This window comes from Oryzias latipes, chromosome 7 (assembly GCF_002234675.1).
Source record: "Oryzias latipes chromosome 7, ASM223467v1".
In the NCBI taxonomy this organism is placed as follows: Eukaryota; Metazoa; Chordata; class Actinopteri; order Beloniformes; family Adrianichthyidae; genus Oryzias; species Oryzias latipes.
In genome coordinates this window covers 2,175,820-2,201,183 of record NC_019865.2, presented here as the reverse complement: position 1 = coordinate 2,201,183, position 25,364 = coordinate 2,175,820, and the positions used below count along the sequence as shown (strand labels likewise).

The window sequence follows — 25,364 nt, the reverse complement described above, 5'->3', positions numbered from 1 at the left end:
TATTTCTCTAAGAGAATCCACAGATGGCAAAGACCACATTTGAAAATGATGCACACATGGAGCTGCTCTCAGCCTGTTGATCCTGGCCGAGGAAAGCTGGACACCTTTGAGCCGCTGGAACTATCTGCATAAACTCTGACATGGCGGGGTTTTTTCTCCCACATAAACAGAGGTAGAACACAAAATGTTCATCTGTGTGCGTGCAAATCCCTTTATTGGCCTTTTCACCGTCACACCAGCAGATATCTGGCTTTGGTCGGAACCGGGGTGGCAACAGCGCCGGCTTGTTTGGACCCGAGATGCTCAATTAAACTTCAAGTGAAGCAGCGCCTATAAACAAAGTCACATGGACTCACAAGTAGAGTGTTTACTGGACAGTTTTAGAAAGCTGTCATCCTGCAGGGGAGATTTTCCAAACAAATGCAGTTGCAGCCTTTGTTAAATAAGCAGCAAACGCTGGCAGAGCTTCTCTGGCAACTTTATTTATGTTTTCCAGGAAGCAAGCAAGCAGATCTTGGAAAAGGACGCAATCACTGAAAATTAAATATAAATATTCAGGATAAATGAAAGTAAAACACATGTTTCACACCCCAGTGCAACATTTGAGGAAGTCCAAAGTGCCTTACATCCATAATGGGTATTGAATTTTTAAGCCAGAAGCCTCGTGACTAACAGCACTGTGGAGTCAAACGCCTGGAAACTGCAAAACAAACACAAACTCAAAGTTCTTGCAGGTTTGTTAGACGCAACAAGATGTGGGAGGTCATTTTGTCAGCCTCTCTTTCAACAAGAATCATTTAAGTTCTTGTCATAAGAGACCTTTAGGGACAGATCAAAACACTCCTGATATTTAATCCGGAAAGTTGACTGAAACATCTTCTTAACAAGAAACAGGGTTTTAGGAGGACAGCAGAGACAAATTTCAAGCCGACGTTTAGGGAAAATGCACTTTTTCTTGTGTCTTTTGTTCTAATTCTTCAGCTCTAATTCCTCCTGAGTGTTAGAAGAACAGACGTCCAGCGGTGGCTTTTTGAACAAACATGGAGCGTTTTGTGTTTACCTCCAAATCGATGCTCATAATTCTGTAATTCTGCTTTAGTATTGGTCTAAAAATACATTTATTTATTGTAATTTGATCCTTGTTTTATTCAAAAACACTTTGTAGAATGGGTCAACTGTTTTTGGGCCTGATGGGTAACGATAAATCCAGAAGCTCGTTGGGACATGATGGACAGAAGTTGAAGAAACAATCCAGCACTGAAGGACTTCTATGTGTAAAGTTAGGGCACCTTTTTAAAAAGAAATCCTTAAAACAGGACACGTGTGTTTGTGTTGCTCATGGATCAGTGATAACCTGGTTTTCTCCAAGACCAAAACGGAAAGTCTGAGACTGGTTTTTGAATTTGCCTCTTTATGAGCAAAAGGCTGCGGGTCAGGAAAACGACCGGAGCTCATTCTGAGCCCAAAAACTCCAAACTTCAAACTTAATAATCTGTTATTTCTAAACACAGCTATGGCTGAGTCATAATTACGATTCTTTTAAGACTTTTGATGGTTTTGCCATCACATTTGAGGCATTTACTGAAATGTTTGAACTATTCTCAGCCATGGTGGATGATGTTCTGCCAGAACTACAACTTCTATGAAAGAAAATGTAACTCCAAGTTGGAAAGTTGAGATTACAACAGAAAGTGGAAGGAAACATTAAATGGTGGTTTATCAACACCCACAACGGCCATCAGCTAGGACTTAACACCTCCCTGGGCAACTGACCGCTGGACCTTCTGGCAGTTTGTGTCGGCGACAACACCCCCAACACCATCACAGTGAACACAGGGGTCCCCCAAGGATGTGTGCTGAGCCCCCTTCTCTTCATTCTGCTGACTCAGGACAGCACCCCGACATCAAGCTCCAACCTCATTAAGTTCATCATTTGACAATAAAGCCGACTTTGACTTTGACTTGACTTGAAAAGCCAGTTTTGTTGCCATGATTAAATATTGTGATGTCGTATTTGATCTATTTGTATAGTAAATGTTTGCATTTTATGTATTTATACTTTTTAATCTCGTGGACAGATGAAAACTAGCCTTTGGCTAACTTTGGCTCTTTTAACCTTAAATTGTTTTGAAGAAACTATTGTTTCTTTTTTTGGTAATAATTATTCTGATATTTACACAGATCAATATTCAACTATTTCTTTTTAATTTTTTGTTTGTTTGTTTATCTACATTTTACTACAGTTGCAAATGTTATACTAAAGGGTGATAGATTGAGACAAACGTTTTACAGAGAAAAGTGAATTATTTAAATGTAAAATAGGTCGTTTCAGAACAATACTGCTCTCTGAATGCAAAAAAAAACTTAATTCAAGATGAAAAACGTCCAATTATGAGTCTTTGAGGATGATTTTATAGAATATTATATTGGAACTTAAAAGAAATTTGCATAAAATAAAATAAAAATCAAGCTCTAAAGTAGGCAAGTGTCTGTAATTATGTATATAATTGAAATGTTCTTGTTGTTTTAAATTACAACCACAGATTCTGACGAAAGTTTGTTGAATTTAGAAAAGTTTTTCACTTCAGTCGGCATTCATTTTTTATGTTTAGTGTTGTTTTTAAGAGAAGATGAAGCGGGTCTGTCTAAAGTATGATGGGTTTTTTTCCTGACTCCATCTCCCCAGATATGAGTAAGGAATCTCATAACCGGCAAAAGAGTGAAAGGAGAGTAGACAAAATGAATAAAGAAAGAAAAGACAGGAGAGGCTCTGGATTGAATTTTCTGCTTTCACAGGGTTTGGTCACAGATATCAGGCTGAACTCTGATCATTTCTGTGGAAGAGGGAATCATTCACGGTTTTCACACACTCGCTAAGATAAGATGCGGTCGGGCAAACGCAGACGGTAAATTTGTCTTGGCTGCTGACCTTTGACGAGTGGAAGAACAAACCTCCAATTTTCACCGTTTTCTGTTCAAATGAGGGGAGGGCCCGGACCCTCCATGTCTCCTGCCTGTCACTGAAGACAGATGAACTTCTCTGGGGCTTCAGTGAAAGGTTACACCTCTCCTCTCCTCGGTGCCCTCTGTGGGAATTCCAGGAACCGAATGAAAACGAGAACGGGAGACAGATGAGTTTCTCCTCGCAGGATATCCTGTTCCACGTAGAGCCGCTGGGCCCATTTTGACCCTTTCACCCCTCTTGACCTCTGACCCAGCCGCAGCTCCGACTCACATCTTCGGTGTTTCTAATCGCCCCGAATCTTTAAAAGACCTGCTGTGGTGTCTTCATCTTCAATCACAGGTGGGTTTGTTCTCATCTTTGTTTTCTTCAAAGATAAAATGAAAAAAAAATTGTTTTCTCACAGCAGATCTGTTCATTTTGAATGTTTCATCCCAGACACATGTGTTGACTTATCAATCAGAATCCAAAACCAAATGTTTTTTGTCTGATTTCTCCATTTCTGCACTTTCCCTGAATATCAGCCTCTTTCACTCAGCCCGCCCCAAGCTGTAAACTGGAATCCATTAGCTGATGAATGGTTGTTTGTGTTGTTTTTAGCTCAGCAGCGCCACCCCTGGCCTTGATAATCGCAAAAGGGCGACAACAAAACATGCACTGTGATTAGAGAAATAATTATCCAATCATCCTTTTGACCTGTGAGCCACGTCTGAGGTCAGAAACAGCAGGCGGGCTGCTTCCCAGGTGCTTTCCCACGAACGCTCGGTGTGCACAGCTGCAGCGCCAAACCATACAGGAGGCATTGTGAGCACGCAGGTCACTCTCAACACGTGCTCCTCTGAGCCCGTGCACCCTTTTCACTGCTGTCCTTTTAAACGTGTGCACGTTGGGTTCCCAGTGGACGGAGAGCAGAGTTTGTCCAGGGAAATCAGCACTTCCTGCTCTGCGTGGCGAGGGGAAGTGCTACTGTCGATGTCCCCTTATCGCTGGGTACAAGAGCAGAGCAGAGGGAGGAAGGCGGGGAAGAGGAAGAGCAGGAGGAAGAGGAGCTGGAGGGAGGTTAAGCAGGCTGGACAATGAGGGACAAGTTCAGAGAACTTTGTCCACCAACGAGTTGCGTTCATTTGTGGCAAAAAAAAAAAAGTACCGGTAAGCAAGTCAGTGATGGAAGTGAGATGAGGACCTGATCTCTGTTTTTGCCTCCTTTTGTGCCAGAGTTTGAAGATCCACTCAGGTGAAAATGGTCTTTTAAACATGTTTGTTGTGGCATATTTGATGATGAAGGACATATATACAGAAAATTACATTGTTGTCCACCAAAAGCAGACAAAAAAAAAATTGTTGTGACGTAGCAAATACACTGGGCGGGGCCACAAGCTCCATGCTCCGCCCTTTTCTGATGCATCCACCTGCAGACACATAGATCCATGAACGTCTTTGTTTTCCTGGTATGAGCTGGAATCTTGATCCAAACCGGACAGCTCCAATGTTGCTCGCCATTTTTGTTGCACTGGTAATCTTAGATTAGGGGTGTGAGGGGCCGTAAACTAACGGGAGAGGGTGTAAAAGGAGAGCCCCGGGAAGGGGGGGGGGGGTTGTTCTGCGTCATTAAATGACTTTCTAATGATCTCCTGCCGCTCTGCAGAGACTTTGTCCTAAAAAAACGGCATCGTCATAATTGAAAGACCACTGGGAACGCTTTGAAAATAATTCAACAGATGACGGGAGTGGGACTTTTAGAGCATTTAGTTGTCTGTAGAATGACGTCTCACACTTCAAAAGTAACTAAACCTGTTTTTTTCTGGCACTGCAGCAAACAGACAGCAGCTCCTCCAACTTGTGGACTCCTTAGCTCACCTGCAGAACTTTGGAGGAACTCAGTTGCAGCTTTATTAGCTTCTAAGGTCATAGTACACATTTTTGAAGGTGGTGTCATGACGACACGAGTGAGCAGAGACATGAAGTGCACATTTAACCAACATAGATGGCAGCAAGAAGAAAAAAACACACATGTTTTGCCCCAAAAAATGCCGGTTTTGTTGAGGCGTAGAACAAAAAAAGACTGGATGGAAAAGACTGAAGTAAAAATAAAGGGAGAAAAGATGTTTGAGATCAGGGTGGGGAGGCTTTCAGCACATGGGATTGTCCCGGATGGACACAAGCCGCTCCCTCCCTCTATAAACAGCCTCTGGCCTCCAGCTCTCCTCCCCTCCTTTCTGTCCATCTTCCCTTCTTTCCTTCAACGCTTGTTGTTAGGCATTCATTTGAGAATATGAACAAAAATGAACTTTTCTTTTTTTTCCCCCCTCCTTTTATGACCTCTGACCCCCCCTATGCCATTTCCAAAGTCAACACACACACCACTGAACTGGGCTGACTCACTTCCACGGTGGGTGGCTCTGTTTCCAATTTTCTCACCACCTCAACCTCCCTTCCACCGTAAAGGAAAATGGGGGGGGGCTATTGTCCACACAACCAAACGCAGCCACCAAAGAAAAGCAGTCAAAAGTTTGCGTGATGCTGCAGCGAGGAAGCGTGGCTTCAGCCAGCGTGTTTGTCCTGCGCCGTTTGAAAGGCTTATCGCCGTTTTTCCTTCCTTTTCCCTCTGTTTGGGAGAGCGTGGGAGCGCCCTGGAGCCCTGCAGAGAGACCCCAGGCAGGGCGCACAACAACACGAGGAAGCCGCTCACTAACTCCAGTTACTGGAGGAAGAGAAGGATGAGAGGCAGCCCCAAAACGAGAAATGTAACTCTTCTCCTCATCACACCGTAAGGTACAAAATAAAAAAGCACAGGATGCAACTTCCACATCCATAGATAGGAAAGCCTTACCAGCTCTTCTTCCTGTAGGCAGAAGGCGTTGGTCACACGATCCCATCAGTCATGTTCAATCCACAAAGATCAAGAGCCAACTACACGCTGCCTGGCGCAGTATCAGTTCCTTGTGTCCGAGTGCTGAGAAAGTGAGGGGCCGCAACAAAAGAGGGAGAGGCTGAAGCGCACAGAAAGAGTGAGATTAACCCCTGACTCCCTCCCTCACGCACCAACACAGCGGCAGGCAGGCAGGCAGGCAGGCAGTTCGCCGGATCACCAACTCTGGGGTTTTCTCTCAAGTGTCAGGAGGAGGAAGGGAGATCGGGGGGGAGAGAAAAGACTGCAGGCGGAGATGTGAGCGCCGGGTTTGAAGGTAGGAGGGAGCGACTGGCGAGGCTCCAGAGACGGCCAGCCTGTGGAAAAGAAAAAAAAAAAAAAGACAAAAGCAGGAAACACTACATCAGGAGGAGGACAAAAATAATTAACAGACGGGGGAGAAACAATGACAAGCAGAGAGCGAAAAACACAGCTGACAACCAACCAGCGCCGGACAATGACAGCCCAGACAGCGGCCCGCTTCACCACAGCACAGAAAAACACCAAGTCCAGGGAGATGTGAGGCGGCTACAGACTAAAAATGAAACACAAACAAAAGCAAAAACACAAAAGTAGTTTCGTCTGCTTTCCACCTTTAAATATTCTTATTGCACTTTGCAATCAGGCAAAACAAACTTTCCGTGACTTTTAAGTAACAACTTGTTTTCAGACAATAAAGCATGAACATTTTGTTGACCTTGAAAGCATCTATTTTCGGTTATATCTTTAATAAAACAGGTTTTATTTTACTTTAAACGAAATTAAACAGTGAGCGGTCTTGTATTGGGGAACATATTTACTTCAGAAGAATCTGTTTGATTCACAGTAAAAAAAGCATCTGAAGACCCACTCCGATAAAAAAGCTGTTTTTAACAAATTCCTGTGGCATTTTTTCCAGATAATGAAGGACATAGATGAAGACAATTCAGCTCAAAATGGCATTTCTGAGTATTTCCTTATTGGAATCGTTGTGATTCAGTTAGAAAAAGATTGTATTTGTGACGTAGAAAATACTCTGGGTGGGACACAAGCTCCATGCGATACACATCAGTGAGACAGGACACCCAGCGTCCACCCACAAAGCCACATTCCCCCTGCTTCCCCCGGCGGGGGCTGCCCCTCCAGCCCGGGCTGCAGTCGATCACAAAGACCCTGCAGTCCGAGGTTGCACTGATTGCATCCACAAGAATCTGCATTACGTCCCGTTAATTCGATTTCCTCCACTACACGTCGACTTTTGTGTGTGTTGAGGGTCTGAGAACGCAGGGAAGAAGCCGACGTTGGAGAGGACAGGCAGTAAACAGAAAGCGACTGTGATATTCTGTGAACATCTGTGTAGATAATCAATGCGATGACTGTCTGCTCCGTTTTTGACCCCGAGAGCTGTTCAGGATGTAGAGGTGGGCACTAAACAACTTTATCTCAGTTACTTGGGTAACTTTAACGAAAAATGGTTCTCTTGTTTCCTATTTTCTACTTTTAATCAACTATAGTTCTGTCCAGTTTCTTTTGTTTGTGACATTTATTCTCTTTTCTGCAGAGATGCACAATAATGTCAGCAAATGATTTTAGCCTTGCTGTTTGCTTGCAGAGGATCAGTAATATACAACTGTGGGCTGTTTGAATAACAGTTTTACGAACAATATTCATTTTTAAACGTTGGCTATCAATTTGTTATTTTAAAGTTAAATCTGGAAATACCATTTTGCCTTTTTTCTGATTTCTTAAGTTTATGATAAAATGAAATCAGTGCAGCTGTTAATTACCTTAGTAGTTTTTTATTTATTTATTTTTCTTCCCAAGGAAACATTTGGATGACTACTTTTTATTACCACTTGAGTAACATTGTTCCCAAGTAAGATTACTTTTACTTGAGTAACATTTCTGGACACTCAATTCTCCGCGCAAAAGATAGAAAAGACAAAAAAAAAAGAAACTTTTTGAAGGAAGAAACGTAAAAAAATGCTTTTTTAAATTAAAATAAACATGATCAAACCCATTCCAAATGCAAAATGGTACCTTGTAGTTTCTAAAAGAGTTCAACTGTGTTCAGTTGCTGATTCATGAGTTTTATTTCAATACATTCACCCTGAATTGGCCTCCTTTGTCTTCTAATTTTAACTATTTTTAAGTGACCATTGTCGTCTCCAGCACATCCTCAGTAGGTTTAACATTTGGACTTTCCTAGATTCGTCCATATACACAACATGTATTTCAAAATAAATCTAATCTAAATGTTTGTTCTCAGCTGAATCCACCTGGACAAACCTTCCCAAAGAAAGTGGACAATCTGAGGAAATATACTTTTAGGAAAAGTATATTTCTGCGCCTTCCGTCCGTGAAACCAGGGTTCGACTCCGGGCTGCTCCCTGTTCCCTTCTCTACTTCTGTGCCGGTCCCAAGCCCGGTTGCTTTGAGAGGGTTGCGTCAGGAAGGGCATCCGGCGTAAAACATTGCCAAGTTTACCATGCGACTCGTTCGCTGTGGCGACCCCTGATGGGAAAAAGCCGAAAGAGAAACAAGATGTTTCTTTTTTTCAACATTTTACACTTGAAGACTCACCTTCACGAGTGTTTTTTTACTTTTTTTTTATTTAACCTTTATTTAACCAGGAAAGTCCCATTGAGATTAAAAACCTCTTTTACAAGGGAGTCCTGGCCAAGAGGCAGCAAAAAGTTACAGACATTGACAACACATACAATTACATTCAATTATAAAAACAGTTACATTTAAAGGAGTTGACCTCAAGTTCTCTCAGTCTGGCTTCAAAATCCTTTAAAGATGTTCACGTTGTTCCCTGTTTCCTTCCACTTCTCCGTTTCTCTACATCCATCCATCCATTTCAGATCCCATAATCCCTTTCAGGGTCACAGTGTTGCTGGAGCCTATCCCACTCACAGTTGGGTGAAGGCTGGGTGCACCCTAAACGTGCCGCTTGTCTGTCGCCAAGATTTCATGTTTCGGAAAGAACCAGCATTGAAGACTGAAGACCAAGTTTCATTTAAGATGTGGTCACTTTCTGACATCCTTGTGGAGAGAAAATAGACTCTCTGGGTTTGTGTTTGTGTAATTCTTCATTTGTCATTTGTGTCTGCTTGTGTTTGTGTAACTTTGCAATATGTGTGTGCATTATTCTTATTTTAGTAACCCATAAAAATACATTCTGTATGCAACTGTGTGTACTAGCAACAGTACATATTCACAAATACACGTGAATATAAAAAACGAGTCTCTAGATATGTCCATAGTGTTTTAAAATGCTGCTAGAATGCAGGTCAACAGAGTCCTCTTATCAGACACTTTAAGCTTGGATTAGGAATGATACCTCGTTCCCCCCACAAAGAGAGCTCATACTTTTTTTCCCACAGTTCATCAATCATACTCCAGGCTAGATTATTTCTTGGTCAACAGCTCTTTGTTGAGCATACAGAACCACAGATCCACCCCATTACTATCAGTGACCGCGCTCCGGTTTCCCTGACTAAAAAACAAAACATCACCGTCTTCATTACGGACTGGCAGTTCAATACATCGTTGCTAAGTGACCTTAACTTTATCCACTTTTTTGCTAAAGAATGGTCCTCATGTTAATAAAAATAATGATCACCAGGAATTTCCTCATGCCTTTAAAGCCGGGAAAGCAGACATGAGAGGCAAAATAATCGTCTTCTCATCCCACAAAAAAAGAAAAGAAACCTCTAAACTAGTGGATTTAGAGCAAAAGATTTGACTGTTAGAGGAAATCTACAGCAACTCTCCCCTATTGCCCCTAGGTGTGAATGTGTGTGTGCATGGGTGTGCGTTTGTGGCCCTGCGACAGACTGGCGACCTGTCCAGGGTGTCACCCGCCTTCGCCCACGAGATAGGCTCCAGCAGCCCTGTGATCCTGAAAGGGACAAAACGGGTTAGATGAATGAATGAACATTTTATTTGGTTGCAGCGGTAATGTTAGGCTGGAGGTGTGAGGTGCTGTAAACAGAGAGCTCTCAGCAAGGGGGAGGAGAGGGACAGAGTTGCTCTGCAATAACAATCTCACAACTCAGATGCAAATCCCTGATAAACTCCTGCCGCGCTGCTGAAACGATGTCCTAGAAAAAGACACAGGTTTTTAGATTTTTACCTAAAAATGCCAAAATCATGACTAGAAGACCGTGAAGAACACTTTGAAAATAAATCATTGTGGGACCTCAAATACTAAAGACACTAGAAACCATTCAGATCTGTTTTTTGCTAGTGTTTTTTGCACAGCGTCATGTGTTTCTTAAAATCAACTGTTTCTAACTTGGGTGTTAAATTGGACAGTAATTTTAGGATGGACCAACAGATAAGCTCTGTAGTGAAGTTAAGCTTTTTAAGCCTTCGCCAACTTGCTAAGGTAAAACCTTTTTTAACACCTGCACACTTTGAAACAGTAATCCATGCTTTCATCACGTCCCGGCTGGATTACTGCAACTCTCTTTATCTTGGACTCAGCCAGTCGTCTCTCTTGCGTCTCCAACGTGTTCAAAATGCAGCTGCTCGTCTTATGGTTGGAGCACGCAAAAGAGACCACATCACGCCGATCCTAGCATCGCTTCACTGGCTGCCTGTGCATTTTAGAATTCATTTTAAGATTCTTCTGCTTGTTTTTAAATCTTTACACGGTCTTGCCCCGCTGTACCTCTCTGAGCTTCTCACTCCCTATTCGCCGGCACGGTGCCTCAGATCAGCTGATCAGATGCTTTTAGAGGTACCGAGGTCCAGACGGAAGCTCAGAGGGGACAGAGCTTTTGCTGTAGCCGCTCCAAAGCTGTGGAATACTTTGCCGCTGGCCATTAGAGAAGCCCCTTCACTGTCCATTTTTAAAACCCGTTTAAAAACCCATTTTTATGCTCTGGCTTTTAACCCAATATGAAGACCACTGTTTTTCTAACTGTTTACTGTTTTTCTATAGTTTTATCTCCCTCTGTGTTTTCCCCGCCGTAACATGTTTTAATCTTTTTTACTGTTGTGTTCAGCACTTTGTCTCAACTACTGTTGTATGAAAGTGCTATATAAATAAAGTTGAGTTGAGTTGAGTTGAGTACGGACAGAAGAGGTTGAGTTACTCAGTTACATTTACTCAAGAAAAATTAAATGAATATGATAACCTCTGCTGTAGTTTTTTTCTGTTTTATACTTTTTGCCTATATAGAATTATGAAGAAAAGTGTTTTTTTCCCCTAATTTCATCATTTTTACGCCATATAAACCCACGTTGAAACTGCTACTCAGTATTTAAGTATTTTCTAAAGTTACCTTTTTTATCTTTCCTTGAGTAGAAAGTAAAGCTGCTTTTACTTGAGTAGTTTTTAGATACATTTTTTAAACTAAATTAAGTTCTTTGAAGAGTTTGTTTCTTCCCAGAAAAACTGTGGAAATCTTAAAAGCTTGAGAGAAGAACTTGCAGCAAAGCAAACCAACATGGATTTATTAAACTAGGGTGGAGCCACATCAGTTTTGTATAATGGAGATCAGTAGTTTGGGTTTTCTTTTTTTTTTTTTTTGTCAGGATTGATTCAAAGCTCTCGGGCCCTCTGCAGCCCCCTCCCAGGTTTCTCATGGAGGCGACGGTTCTGTTTCTGGCTGATCACACCAGAACACAAGCTAGCAATACGTGATCCTTGGTCCCTCGCTGAGGAGCAGATGATTATGAAAATCCCCGCTTTGAATGGCGGCGAGGGGCGGGGCTGAACGTAGCGCCGTCTGATGGGGCGGCTGGCCTGAGGCAGGTTGTTTAGCAGACTCGTACAGCACATGTGGGTCTCATTTAGGGAGTAATGAAACAATGCAGTGCATCATTGTCAAATGTGAGGCGAGCGTATAGAGTGTGACCATGTGTGTAGAACAGAACAGAATGTGTTTGTTATTTAAATGACAGCATAAAAGGCCCAAATGCACAAAAAACCCAAACAAAACTGAGTAAAGTTTTCCATGTTGTGTTATTCTGTTCTGTTGTCTACCTTGAGCTCCACAAAACCTTTGGAGACGTCCTTTTAATGAACATATGATGCGCTCACAATTAAACTACCGGTCGTCTCTGGTTTCACAGCTTTTGGTGACATTTGTTCTAACTGAGCCCCTGTTCTCTGACATTTAGAGACTGATGTTTATATGAGCTGGGATTCTGGTTCCCAATGGATTCTGGGTAATGGAGTGTGATGTCTGCATGTTTCAGTTCAACACAAAAACCACATCATCTGTGTTTGCAGGTGTTCTAGGGTCTTCAGTCTGTCGGTCTGCGGAAAACTGCTTGGTCCAGCCACAGCTGGTGGAAAGCAGCTTCAAAAGTGAGCTTTGGTTTGTTTGATCTTCAGTAGAAATACAATTTAAAGCAAAAATAAAGAGGCTACAGCTGAGTTTTTTACTTTCATGCATCATGGTTTAGTGTAAAAAAAAACATGGTTACTTTAACTAAAACTCCCATAGTTTTGCAGTTCAAATCAAACTATTCAACTTACTTTGATCATGTAATAAAATATCTCATATTTACAGATAAAACATAACAGACTGTCACTAGCAGGTGCACAGATTTATTTTTGTTAAAACTGCGCTTTTCCAATAATTCTGATTTTTTTTAAACCTTATTTTCTAATATAATCTTATTTTACTATTTTAACTTGTCCTGTCCTGCAGCTGAGCAAACAGCTTCCGTTACAATAGATTTTTGCTCTTTAGTTTTTTGTTATCTGGCTTTTTACATTTTTCTTATGTAAAAAACTTTTTTTTTCTTTTATGGTTGCAACAGGCTTCTATATTTTTGATCTGTTAGGGATTGGGTCAGAAGTCAACTGAGTTGTTCTTCATGTTTGCCTCTTTGGTCTGTAATAATCAATAATAATAATTTAATAATTTTGTCTGTTATTATTGTTCAGTTAATACCAATAAACAAATACAAAACAATACTCTCATTTTTCCAGTTCATTCTGTTGAAGCAAAGTACCTATCACTGCTCCTGACTACAATACCCATAATGCTCCATAGAAACACCAAGCCTTCATAGTTAACCAAAGTCTCACAACATTTTTGTGTATCAGCGAAAATCAGGAGGTCAGTCAACACAACCAGAATTCAAACACGAGTCACACCGGATTGTAAGGAACACTTTTAATCTTTAAAGGAAGTTTTTTTGGTGAGTCAAAGTCAGAGTAAAACATGTTTTCTATTAAATAAAAAAGGAAAACTGCATGACCCCAAAGGGATCTTTATTTGATCAGATCAAGTTGTTTCACTTAAAACACCTCAAATTGAAGGAAACCTTTATTTTTCACCTGAGTGGATGAGTTTCCTCAACTACTCGAATGACTAAGGATCCATCTGAACCCCGAATTCATGTTATCCTGGCACAAAATGAAACAACACGAAAAAAACTCTCCACTTCCCACTTCTGAAGACCCACCAGACACTGATATCTGCAGTCCTTCACGGGAAGATTTATTTGTGTTTTCTCTGGTTAACTTCAGGCAGAGCAAATGGCAAAATAACAAACTTAAACAGATCTAATTACCCCGCTCCAAAGTCAAAGAAAACAAAGAACAAAAGGCTTTCAGAACGCCACCATGAGCAAAAACGGAGAAAAAAGGAAAAGTGAAAAGCAGTTTTTCCTGCTTAGATTTGGTCGACACTTCAAAGAGGAAACTCAGTTTAACACAACAAACAACAACACGTAGATTAAGAATGACAACCGGACCGGGAGGAGACTGAGCCACACACCGAGACTCACCAGCTATTTCTGCAGCGGGCATGCACACACACACACACACCCCCACACACATACACGCACCCACCACATATACTGAGAATCACCACCTATTTCTGCAGCAGGCACAGAAACACACGCACCCACACAAACACACACGTTGAGACTGACCACTTTTGTCTGCAGCTGCACACAACCACATGCAGAAACACACAAACTGACACGGGTCACCTTTTCAGCAACATGCGCACACCTAAATACACAGACGCACAAACACAGTCACTGACACTGATCACCTTTCCTGCGCCGTAAAGTGTGCACAGACACACATGCACACACAAACACACACACACACACACACAGACTAGCTATTTCAGCACCACACACAAACGCACACACATGCATGCACAAACATACACTTTAACTTTCATTTGGAGGCCGTTGTTCTTTCAAAGCCGCCAAACAAACTCTGATGTGGATCAAACGTGCCAGTGTGAACCCGCCCGAAGGCTCCGCCCACACCAATGAGCACGCCGTGGAAGCAGACACAAAAGATGGAAAGTTTCAAAAACTTTTTCCAAAACCACCACAGTTGTCAGAGTGTCTGTTCTTCAGTGATCCCAGGCCGTCGACACCACATCTGATGTAGCTGCAGGTCAGTGACTGAGCAAAGGGTTCAATCAGAGAGCCGCATTCCTGCATGTTTCCCAATATACCCTGCTCTGGCATGTTCCGATTGGCTGGACACACCTGAACCAGGTAATCAGCCGGGAGTGGGGAAGACCATCTGGAAATCATGCAGACACACCGGCCCTCGAGGCCTGGATTTGCCCACCCCTGGGTTAAATCCAGGCTAGAATCATTTTGTGTTTGAGCACCAATTCCCACATCTGCCCCACTCATAGATGTAATATGAAGCGAGAAAAAAACATTTGCTAAATACTATCTAATCTCATCATAGGGCAGAGTGCGCTCCATCTACCAGTTTTTTTTCAGTTTCTGAGTATCATGTGAAGATGAAGATGATCACTACATTTAATATGTGACTTCAGTGTGTCTTTGTTTTTCGTCTTATCTATGGATTTCATCATTTCTGCAATGAGTTTGATAAATCTGTGGGATTTTTTTTATTGTATGGACTACAATTAATGATCCAAAAAAGAATAAATCAATTCAAATCAAAGTACTAGTGTGGACATAATGGAAACGAAAGGAATGACAACTTCTTCTGCGCCTCTCTGAACCAAAAAAAATCAGGAATTTGGTGACGAGTGGCGTTAGCTTTGGTCACCGAGGTGAACCAAACGGGTACCACACTCTGCGTGGGTTGAATTCTGAGGGAAAGGACGCTTGTGTTTGCGACAGAATGAAAGACGAGAAGAGAAAAGGAAGCTAAAGGAGTGGGAGCCGGAGGGGACAAAACGGGGGTCCGGACCCTTGATCCCAACAGCAGCTGCTGTTTTGCAGAGCTCAGTTGCATCAGGAGGTTTATGGAAAAGGCTGAGAATCACTTCTCCACTTGACCTACTTAAAGAATGTTAGTATTTGATGACATACAATACTCCCCGGCTTCCCAGCACTCACTCACACACTTCCTACCCAAAGAAAAGCAACACACATTGTTTTGTCATCTTGTTTTATTAGCACTTGCTGAAAGACCGCATAATTTAGGAAGTAAGGCCTTCAAATGTTTTTGAATTACTGAAGAATGTTGGCCGGCTGAGCTGTTTGACTTTCTCGCCAATTTTCATCAGTTTTAAGCTTGTGATATTTTTAGCACTCATATTTTTAATGCCACCCTATAAAGCAGTTCCCAGCTGAGGTTTGGTTAAAGATCTGCTTTGGTTTTCTTGTTGTCACACAGATTTGCAGAGAGGTGTAGTGAAGAGGAGCTCCCACCCAAACACAGCAGCTGTTTTTTGGACAAAAACTGTGATTGGTAAATTCCTAAAAAAAAATAATAATAAAAAAGTGTTGAACCCAGAGGAGTCAGAAGAGTTCCAAACCTCCAGCGCAGGAATTTACGGGTCTGCTTAAATTTATAACATCCATATGTCGAGGGGGGAGGTTACAGTGAATGGATGTGGTGAGGACCCAGTGTGCGTCTGCACATACAAGTAGTGTGTGTGTGTGTGTCACGCAGGGGTTAAGTGGTGGCATTCTGGCCCCCCGGTTCGGGTCATGTCTCTTTCTGCCCTGCAAACCCCGGTGGACATAAAAATATCCACCCAGGCAAAGTTAGAATCAGATCATCCAGAATATCAACAGCCGGAGTGAGCTATGAGTCAAAGAATGTGTCCAAATCGATGAAGAGAGGGTGCTGTCACCATGGCAACAACACTGTAATACATTCCCAGTGACTCAAAAAAATAAAATTCATTAATTTAAAAAAATAAAAGTAAAACTCCCTCCCTCACCCTCCGCGGGTGGTTTCTCCTCCAAGCTCTGTCCTCTACCAGAGTCCTGGGAGCTTGAGGGTCCTGCAGTCTCTTAGCTGTTCCTGTTCTTTTCTGGACTGAGAGGTCTGAGGTCTTTCCAGGTATCTGTTGTAGCCACTCCTCCAGCTTGGGGGTTTCTGCCCCGAGTGCTCCAATTACCACAGTCACCACTGTCACCTTCACTTTCCAGGCTTTCTCCGTCTCCGTTGACAGATTTTGCGTTGCCCACTTTCAAGTGGTGGGGGTTGTGGACTTCCCACAAGCTCACTCCTTATTTGGGAAAGTGGTTGCCAAAGAAGTAATGACTCCGACCAATTGCTGCTTACTGATGATTTCCGGTTCCAACATTGCAACTTCCGCGTTGCAAAAAATGGCGACTGAATTGGGTGATGACATCACACTCACTCAGTCCAGTTCTCTGATACAGTCAAAGGTGGATGCAAGGTGTCTTCAGGTAAAAACTGGTCAAACCTGTGCACGACACACAGGTGCCCCACAAAAACATTGGAAACAATTCATGTGACACGTCATTACTGTTAAAAATGAGGAAACTAGACAATCTGAGTTGTGTGGACGTCCTACAGTCCTCGCACCTTACTAACGCCTAGAGTGTGGCGTGAGGACACCGCACGACAGCTTCACCCAAACGTCATAAGTGGGTGAAACTTTGTCCTCACGAGCCTAAAAGAAACTGTAGGACACACCTGAGCTCCCCTCAAGTTTCAGCAGCTCCCCCAAAAATGAAGAAACTCAACATTTACTGAACATTCAGAGAGTTAAACTGGAAAGATTGAAAATGTTATTATCACTGACATGATTAGATCGGAATCGTCCTGATCTGCTGTTGTACTCTGATAGAAAACCTGCATCCTGGCATCCCAGTCCCAGTCCTTCCCCAGCAGATCAGACGACAACATTTTCAAGATTCACTCAAGAAATTATTGATGTGAGGCCTATTTTTGGTGTTCAAATTCCAGAAATGAACAGATATGAGTGGAAAGTCCTGAAGAATCTCTGGACAAAGTTGCAGAGCAGAACACTCTTCTTCTGCAAGGCGTGTTCATTTTGTGATTTGAAACGTTAACATGTGACAACCATGCATACAAATGCACGATCACTTTGGGTGGGGGGAAACATTTCTTCTTTAACATAACTGTTAATGTGCCCTTCGTGGGACGGGAGGTGTCTCTGCTTCTAACAGGTCCCCTATTCTCTCAAATATTCAGCCTCACAGAGACTCTTGTGAGAAAACTGCTTAAAAAAACTTTAAACACAACAGATGTGTTTGTTTAAACCCACTGAAGCACAAATTCCTTCCTGGATGGGATTTCTTTTTCTTCTAACCAAACATAACCAAAGAAAAATAAAAATAAAAGAGTGAACAACATTTCTGAGGTTTTCTCCGTAAACTTCCCTAAAATCTCGTAAATGTCCCAAGTTTTCTGTTTACTTCAACTAAGCACAACCCTTTTCCCAATTAAAAGTTGTGTTTGTGTTCATGAAGCTCATTGGTTTCCATCAAATTATGTCTACATTGGATGAGAAAAGACAGACCTGTCCAAGATGTCTCCTGTCTTTGCCCACGAGGGGCCGGGATAGGCTCCAGCAGCCCTGAGACCTTGAAAGCTGCCCCACCAGCAAAAAAAACTTTGCTCCGCACTTACCCCTACCAATATTTGAGTAAATATTACCTTAATACAAGCTTTAATCCTTGCAAACCCTTGCAAAAGCAACATATTTAAATCAAATGGAAGCAAAAATAATGAGAAAACTATAAGAAATACATATTTTTAATCCTTTTTTGTATTGGTCTTCCACTCCGGTGTTTTGCCACCCTTCGAAAGTCTTCTGCCTCCCTCCCTCACGCCCACTCACATAAAATCTTTTAGCTCCGCCCCTGCTTGTGAGTAGGTATTTCTGCTGGATTTGTATTGAAAGTCCCTTTTCCCCTATGTATTATCATGAAGTTGTGTTGTTAAAATTTATTCAAGTAAACAAGAAAAACAAACCATTGCTTTGCACCCCTTTGTAGAAAACATTTATGCTCGACCTCTAGCAGTAAAATGGAAGGTCTACTGATTATTTTGGCTCTTGTTGTACCTTTGACTTCTGTTCCTCACTGTGTTCAACCTTACTGGTTTGAAAGGACCAACCAGACACAGCAGTGACGGGGTTGTTTGCTTAGACCGGTAATCCGGGCTGAGCTGAGGCTCATGGTCTGCAGAGGAACTCGGAAAGCTTCACGCAGCTCCATCCAACCCAGAGCGGCTCCTCACAGATGGACGGTCATATATTTAGCATCCTTTACAAACTACCAGCTCTCCAACATTCCTATCAGCACCAGATGCAGCTGATAGATTTGTGATGTCCGAACGCAGAGAGGATGTGGAGATGGACGGACAGAGGAAGGAGGCGTGGAGGGAAAACAATTGGTTTGGGAGAGAGGGAAGACTGGGGGATCCCTCTGGAGGGGAAGCTCGGGGGATTTTTTTTCTTTCTTTCAGTCAACTGTCCCATCCTCTCATGTTTATCTCACCGTGGTTCTTCCTTTTGCCTCCTCCTTTATTCCAATCTCAAATTCACACACAGTTGAGGTTTTGTCTGCAGGAGGAGGTGGCGTGATTAAGAGGAACAGCTGTCGGGATAAGACACGAGGGAGTTAGAATGGTGGTGCGTGGGTGGATGTGTGGGTTCTGGTCAAGTGAGGATTCCTGAAACAAGCAGATGCAGAAGTTTCTATGGTGTTTGTCAGAAGAAAAGCAAATCCTGTGGGCGAGAAGAATAGACCTGTCTGCTGCTTCAAGCGCCTTTTTTCCTGCAACGATGCACGTGTGCAGATTCAATCGTGCAGATAAAGTGAGCAGTTAGCAGCCATGCCACAAAGCGCTCAGCCCACGGCTCTGCTGCCAGCGACTGCATGTTGGTGGGCTGGTGGTTCACAGCAGGTGGGTGGAGATGTGTACATGAGCCAACACAGGCCCTTTGTTGTTTCAAACACCTGTAATTTCACTCAGCGCGACCTGAACAGTCAAAGACAGACTTGATCTTTTTCAGGAGTTTGTGTGTTTTAAACTCAAGTTTCTCAAAGGGTTTTGATGCAAAGGTTGAGTCCAAATCAAGCCCCTCACATCTGGATCTGGCTTTTGTTCCGTCCGGCAGCAGCAGACCTGGACTTCAAGGACCAGGTCGTCTTCACAAGTCTTCTTTCCTTCTGCACTTTTCAGAGCTGCCACATCCTCAAAACTCTGCAACATGTGCACACACCTAGATGGAAATCAAATAATGTACTTTTGCATATTCTTCTAAAAATGACATAGACCTGTTCGTCACCCCATGGTGACCAAAACATAGAATGGTTGCTGTGGAGATAAAACCAACAGAAGAGCCTCTTTTTTGAAAAAAATATATAGTGAAGCTCTGACCAAGATGGCTGGGGCCGAAAGGGAGAGTAAGGGGCAGTCGCTCAGCCAGTGAGGGCTGGTCAAGGAGGGCAGGAAGGGAGGAGGCAGGGAGTGTCAGCAAACCACACAAAGCTGCTCACGGCTCTGATTTTGCTCATTTCTGCAGGATCATCTGCTTTAACCCTTGTGCTATCTTGACCCCCCCTTACTTTGACGTGTTCTCCCTACCATGACAAAGCTGGATAAAGGTGGAAAGATTTCATGTAATCCATGGACACCAGTGAAGATCACAAATCATTGAAGAAAAAAGGCTCAGAGCACTGTCTAGTGGGTCTAGATGACCCAACTCCTAATGGTAAAGTGCCTAGGATAGCTTAAGGGTCAAACAATAGCGGATGAAAAAGGCGGTTAGCTATCAATTTGATGCTGAGACATTTTTGTCTCAATCTGAAACTCCCACACAGACGACACAATCTGCTGCTGAAGCTGAACAGATTTTTCTTTTTTTACAGCAGATTCTCTTCATCGTAGCTTAAAGCTGGGGCTCAAAAGCTCAGACTCTCAAACTTTTAGTTGCATATTGGAGGACACAAATGCATTTGATTCTCTAAAACACAGTTTCTAACTTGACCATGCAGAAAAGCTGAGCTTTAATAGCATGAAATGAATAAATAAAGACGGCTGCAACGACAGCAGCGTCTGCTCAGAGTTGGGATTTGGGTTCATCTACGTTTCCTGCTCATTTTAAAACTGAATAAAACTAAAAACTCTTTTCTTTATTTTGGTGATTGTAAATAACAGAGTAGGACGCTTTTGTGGGAAAACAAACTGCTTGCTTTTTTCTAAGAATCTGTTGCTGTTGGTCTCTGTGAAGCCGCCCTGCAGGGGTCTGACTGACCCGCATCCTGGACCTGGACCCTTGGCTTTAAACTGCTTTCACGCTGCAGAAAGTACTAAAAGGAGAATGGAAGGAGCATCCGCTGAGTTTAAGAACCTTTCAAACGAGGCACGACGGCGTCTTCCTGCTCTTGCGGTGACACACATGTTCATTCAAAGCAACGCCTTGCAGCACGACGCAGAACAAGACACGGATGTGCACGAGAGTGACAAAGGAGGCCCACGAGTGTGCACCAGAGAAACATGTTTAAAAAGTCTGCCGCACACAAACGCACAACTCTGCCTCCGCGTGCGTCAGCCTGTCATTACGAGCTGCATCGGGACTATTTAGCGTCGCTCAGCAAGAGAGTCAAAACAGGAAGTGTTTTATGTAGCAGAAACATTCCATTTTTAACTCGCACAGAGGTGTGCTAAAAAAAAAACACAACCCACTCCGCAGCAGCAGCAGGCCACACCGCCAGTGTTTAAGGTACCAGCCCTCGCTTTGTTTGTTTGTGTTTGCAGTTATGCAGACACAAACTGCATGGACAAGGGGCTGTGGCAGCCTTCACTGCTTCTTTATCAGGGTTTTCTTTTGCGTGGTCGTCTCCGTTCATTAGGTCAATCTGTAACCTACCTGAGCGTTTGTTCTCGATTGGCGCCTTAATGGACAGGTGAAACAGCTGGAGCGGTGGCATAATTCATGACCAACCAGATGTTTCTAGAAGAGAGTAAAACACTTTAATATACTGATCATAAATGAATACAAACAGAGTAACATGTTGTTGTTTTTTAAGTTAAAATGTAGATGAAAGTTGCAGTCAGTGACAGTTTGGAGAAACTGTTGTTTTTAATCAAACTGAATAAAATGTCCCTGTTTTGCTGTCCTGATCATCACATAAGCACCGCTTCAAAGTAAGAAGCACAGTGACATTAAGCCCCCACTTCCAATGTGGGCATCATGAAAACATACTGTATGTTGATGCTGGCACAATTTATGTTGATATCACAAACATTGACATATTTAATCATTTATTTTAATTCAATATAAATTGATCCCTGACCTCACATTGCACTTTTTCAGAGCTGAAATGTTTGACATAACTCCTAACATATTGTTAAAATGGACCAAAACATGAGTCCTTAAAAATGTATTTTACTGTAATATACATATTTGTATTTTTGGGAAAGTGAAAACACAAGAAGCACTTTTAAAGAACCATCAATTTATAGACGATTTAGTTCAGAAACATAAAAAAAAAGTAGAGTCATTTCTATGAAAAGAAGAGAAAACAGACCGAATAGAGAACCTGAAGCCTGTGTACTTCAGAATACTAAAACACAAAATCACATCTTAAAAAACAAATATAAAAAACAAGTTAGTACATCTCACCTACAACAACAAAGGATGCTGTCTAAAACTGGACTCATTACATTCAGAAGGTCATGGTCTCGCTGCTTAAATGACTATGAAGACAGTTATTGGGGTTTTTATGCATGAGTTTCCTGAGTACAATATTTCTTCTAATGTTCTAGTTATGCCTTATAGTATTTTTTAAAGCAAAAAGTAATATGTTAGAATGTGTAAACAGTAATAACTCACATTAATTATGAGTTGCTTCCAAAGGAACATAAACCGGATAAAAGACTCAATAAAATTAGTTATTTTTTCCGTTTAGACGTAAAAGTGCTTATTTGAAATCAGATTTAGCATTCAGACAATACTTAGTGTTTCACTTCTAAAAGCGCTTTCATCTTTTTAAAGCCGTTAAAACAAATCAAAAGCAGTTTTCCACCATCTTTTATACCAAATGCTGCTCAAAAGACCACTAAGGAGAGAACGACTTCCTGTTGACTTCCACATTAAAAGTCTGGTTTTACACTTTTTAATTAAAAGATACTTTGGTTTTATTGGAGCTCAATACTTAATGCCATTTATTCCCTTTTACTTTATCTGGCAGCTTTTATCCATCAAATATTTGAAAGTTTTTGAGGTGGGCGAAATGACCTCAGTGAACCCCCACCCCTCAAATCCAATTTTGGTCATTGAGAACCTAATAGGTGACATTAGTGATTACATTCCAGTGTATTTGATGTCCATGATCCTAAAAACTAAGCAAGTCTTCAGTCTAGCAGGTTTGTTCCATAAACCACTTCATGAACATTTCCCTTTTTCTGATTCTCTGCAGTGTTTGCGGAGTGTGAACGCTCACCTGAGTCTTGGAATTCATCAAACCAGCGTCATCCGGTCACCTTAAGAGCTTGGGTGTCTGCTCCCTTGCTGATGGTCTATACTACGGTTCACTTCAGTGTAAACTCTCCACAGATGATCTGAAGAAACTCGCACGAAGATTAGCGCTGGATGGATGGATGGATGGATGGATGGATGGAAAGACAGATGGATGCATGGATGGATGGATGGATGGATGGATGGATGGATGGATGGATGGAAAGACAGATGGATGGATGGATGGATGGATGGATGGATGGATGGATGGATGGATGGATGGATGGATGGATGGATGGATGGATGGATGGATGGAAAGACAGATGGATGGATGGATGGATGGATGGATGGATGGATGAACAGTAGAGATGAACATAAAACAATCTCAGTTCAACAGAAGAGCAGCACTGTGGTGGGTTCAGGGCCTGGTGGTGAGTTTCCACATCCAGATGCTGGAAGGTTGACATCACTGCCCTGAAATGAAGCAGCAAAGGTCAAAGGGTTTGCAGGGAGGAGCCTCCATCATCTCAATGGCAGGAGCTGGAAAAAAGCCAGAATCAGCAGCTTGTGGAGGGCTGACGTGTTTCTGCAGCAGAACCCCCCACCAGCAGATGCACAAAAACCACATATGCAGCAGCATCAGCGGTTCGGGGAGCAGCGGATCGCTGTAGCAGACCCAGATCAAACCCAGGAGTCCGAGTGGAGGAGGCCTTTTTTTTCCTACTCAGAATTCCTCCCAGCCTACACACACATCCTGAAATGACAGCCATCGAGTTCAACTGGAGAGAGAATGAAGTGAAGAAGGGATTTAGAAAACAATGACAGAGATTGATGCTCTCTGTGGAGCAAATGCACATACTACAGGAACATGGGGGGGAGAGGAAGAGTGATTTGTTTAATCTGCAAAAATTCATATAATTATGTGAATTTTTGGTGGCAAATTACAGTGAAAAGAAAGATGACTGCGTCTAGATGGAAGGCTGCTTTGGCATTGTCTAAAACAGGAACTACATTGTTGTTTTGGGCCGAACAGGAAGACAGGAATGGAAAAGATAAACAGAGAAATAAAAGAGAGCCGATCTATCTCATCTTTTACAGAAGGGGACCCCTGGGAGATGCTCACTAGTCCTTAATTCCTTTCACCATAAAAAAAAAAAAGACTTCTCTATTTTTACCTCAGCCTCCATGATCCCCAGAGGGGAAGCACCCGCTCCAGGCCGTTTGGTTTTCCCGCAGATATGCTGTCCCTAAAGTAAACCCAAAATAAACATGCGGAAAACCACAAGGATAAATTCGGCTTCTTGCACGGAAAAGCTTGGAGTCTCCGTGATTGCGCTCTCGCATGCTCAGAAGAAAAAGAAGTTTGCAGAGAAACCCAGATGAGAGGAGGAAACAGCGGAGCAGAAAGTTTGGAACAGACTAAATTGGGAAGGGGTTTAAAAAAAAAAGGAAAACAAGGGATGAAGGCCTGTCAAGAGTTTGTGACACCAGTCTAATTTAAAAAAAAAAAGACTGGGAAAGTTCACAGAGAAACAACTCAAACACGCTGGAACTGCCTTGATGCTGACAAGTTCAAAAGCGGAGCCAAAAAAAGAAAAAAGGTTAAGTTGGGTTAGTGGAAGATTTCCATCACACTTTTCTGGAAAACAGATAAGAATTAGAACATGTCAAACGGGCGAAATGTAAAAATAAGCCCTCCGTTCATGAAATCCTGTTTACATGATCTCTAATGGGCTGCATTTGTGCCTTGACAGGAAGTGAACCCTACACTTTAAAACAGCGTACCATCCTGTAGGAACAAAAGATCATTCATGTCAAGACTGACGGGGGGATGAGAGAAAAACTGCTTCAGGAAAAGACACAGCTGTGGAAGAAAAACCTAGAGGAGGGAAACAACCTTCTGACTCTCTGGGCGAAGTGACTCCATTATCATGTGGACAGATCAAATTCTGCGGATGCTCCCTTTACTCAGCGTCTTTCATCAGACTCTGCTCTGAATCGGCAACGCTCCCATGTCTGCTTTTAGGGCCACAACTCATCGTCTGCTTTCTCAACCAACTTTTACTCCCTCCATGACTCATGTAGCTGAAGCTTAATCCCGCTGGCCGTGATGAAAGGCAGACGCAATTTAGCATTTACTGATGAGGAAAAGGGCAAAAAGGGAGAAAAGAGGAAGAAACTGGACGTTGTCTGACGTTCTCAGATCTAGATCAGTACAAAGGTTTGATTTTACTAGGAAGAAAAACTATAAAACAAACGTACAAACTATTTGAGAGAAAAAAGAAGATGGAAAAGCAGTAAATTCATGCAAAAAAGTTTTTACTTTAATTTTTATTTTTAGGGCCAGATTTTCTGAAATTCATTCAGAATTGATGATGGTTCTTGGATAACTGCAGGATTGAAATTGTTCTTGTGGCATTTTTCTGATGATGGACGGCAAATATTAGGAAAATGAAGGTCAAATTCCCATTTCTGAGTATTTCTTTATTCAAATCGTTGTGGATCAGGAGCAGATTTGAGGGGAAAAAATGCAGTTTGAACAAGATCGTATTTGTGAGGTAGAAAAAAATGCGGGGCGGGGCCACAAGCTATGTTCTCCAAGCTCCCAGCAACGGGGAGGGGAAGAGGGGGTGGGCTTCCTCCATGTTAAGAGACACAACACAGGGGTGAGTTTCTAATAAACTCCTGCCTCTCTGCAGAAACTATGTCCCAGAAATCGACACAGGTTTTTGGATTTTGGTTCATCTCGGCAAAATCCTAATTAAAAACCAGTGGGACCGCTTTGACAATCGATCACAAGATGATCAGAGTGGGACCTAAATAGGAGCTGGCATGG

General features: G+C 42.4%; 1 protein-coding gene across 3 annotated transcripts in view; it reads right to left on the bottom strand.

Annotated features, from left to right (window-relative positions):
• Window positions 1–6,525, bottom strand: part of hdac7 (histone deacetylase 7) — a 58,771-nt gene extending 52,246 nt beyond the window's left edge. For 2 of the 3 annotated variants that reach the window (XM_020704415.2, XM_011476706.3), the window contains exon 1: window positions 5,793–6,525. The gene's annotated coding sequence lies outside the window, so the exon portion shown is untranslated. The remainder of the gene's footprint in view (window positions 1–5,792) is intronic. The other variant, XM_011476705.3, reaches the window with a different exon arrangement.
• Between the last annotated feature and the right edge of the window lie 18,839 nt (window positions 6,526–25,364).